Source organism: Helianthus annuus, chromosome 14 (genome assembly GCF_002127325.2).
Source record: "Helianthus annuus cultivar XRQ/B chromosome 14, HanXRQr2.0-SUNRISE, whole genome shotgun sequence".
Lineage (NCBI taxonomy): Eukaryota > Viridiplantae > Streptophyta > Magnoliopsida > Asterales > Asteraceae > Helianthus > Helianthus annuus.
In genome coordinates this window covers 46,168,862-46,170,789 of record NC_035446.2, presented here as the reverse complement: position 1 = coordinate 46,170,789, position 1,928 = coordinate 46,168,862, and positions in this window count along the sequence as shown.

Sequence of the window (1,928 nt, the reverse complement as noted above, 5' to 3'; positions counted from 1 at the left end):
TACATCGAGTATTGAACAACGAAACTTTAAAATCTAACAACAACACCAAGAAATTTAGGAATCTAACAGCAAAAATTAAGTGCTTTTAGCTTCAACTCCATCGAGTACTAAACTTCTCGTTGTATATCTTTGATAATCGCCATGAACTCCACGGAAGTATTGAAGGCATCACCATCAGGTTTCTGAAAACCTGGTCTCTCGTGAACAGACCAAGATGCAGTACATCAAAACACTTCTTCAGCTGTTGAAGAGTAGCCCTATCCTCATATACTTAATCCTCAACTTGCTTGATAAAGAGCTGCTTTAAATCATCGGAGCCTGCAGAAGTGTATACATTCTATACATCAAAATTCCAAACTTTATGCTTCTTTTAATACAAAAAAGGCAGGAAAGAACAATCTGAATCTACTTATATATCTTATTAAATAAAATCTTATCTTACAGTAGTAGCAGATCCTTTTTTGCGTTTAGTAGGAACCACTGTGGGTTCTACATCATCATCATCTGCCCAAGTCAATTATAAACATCATTTAGTCATAAGCAAAAATTATTTTAACTGTACATTTAGTAATCTTTCTTTGTGTTTAATTTGATTCCATCAATATCCATATTAACATATTCTAAAATCATTATGACTCCACAAATACTTCTACCACTGGTCGCTCGAAGAAAACAGAGCTGGAATATATCAACAGTTTAAAATCCACAAACCTAAAATAACCCGTAGATGATTATATGAATTTCAAACAACTGTGATTAGACTGAAATACAAAGCGAGAATCAAAGTAGATCACTTCAAAATTAAAAATTCAAAATTTCAAAATTAGAGTAGCAAAAAAATACTTTAAATGATGTTGGAACAATGATGTTGGAAACAATTGTAGAAACAATCATCATCACCATCTGCTCAGATCATTCACAACCATCATTTAGTCATAACTCAGATAAAAAACAATTAGTAAAAATCAAAAACCAAAACAAACATAATTATATATATGACATTACCATCATCAAAGCAAACCACATACCCCCAAAATTTGTTCTGAAAGTGGGTCAGAGAGAGCTTCCGTTTTCTCTTATCCTTTATGAACAAATGTCGAGTATTGAGAAGAAGAGATTTGAGGGAGAGATACATTGGAAATGTGGTTTGAAAATACAAAAGCATAGAACATGAGAGTGTAAATATGAAGAGTGAAGATGATTGACAGAAGCGAGTGAGTGACATGCATTAATTGCAAATTACATATCCCCAGACATTTTGAATTTAAAATTACCGGCAATTTCAAAACATATGCTAAGGTATACGTTTGGCAAAGGAAACATCTGCTAAGTTATACTTTCTTGGAGATGGGCAGTGGTTTGCCCTTGTGAATGTGGGCCAGACCTTTGACATTTGAATATAGGGCAGTGGTTTGAAAGTAAATATATTTTAAAGTGATTTATATATTTCGATTTATGATGCAGTAATGACATAAGAAAATCATTGTTGGACAGCCTATGGCTGCCAACTAAGCTTTTCTTATGTTACTGCATTTTATCTTTTTATGGAAAGTATAGATTAGATATTAGATATTTTAAACTAACACCTTCTGTTTAAGAAAATATTATCTTATTTATATACAAATTATACGAGTGAAAGACAAAAGACCCGCCCGGCTTTACAATGTTGGAAATTCAACAAAAAAAAAAAAAATACATAGATACAAGTGAACAACAAAAGCTTCCAACTTTATTTGTTTAAGTCTATTGTAGCACTTCAATTCTTGTATTCCTCGTCCAACTTGTTTATTTTTTCTTGTACTATTAGCTACAAACAAAGAGAATGCTATATTCTTTTGTTATTTATATGAAAAGGAGGATGCTATATTCTTTTATTATTTATATGAAGTTTTTCCTAAGTTGCAGTTTGAACATGAAGATGGTGATCA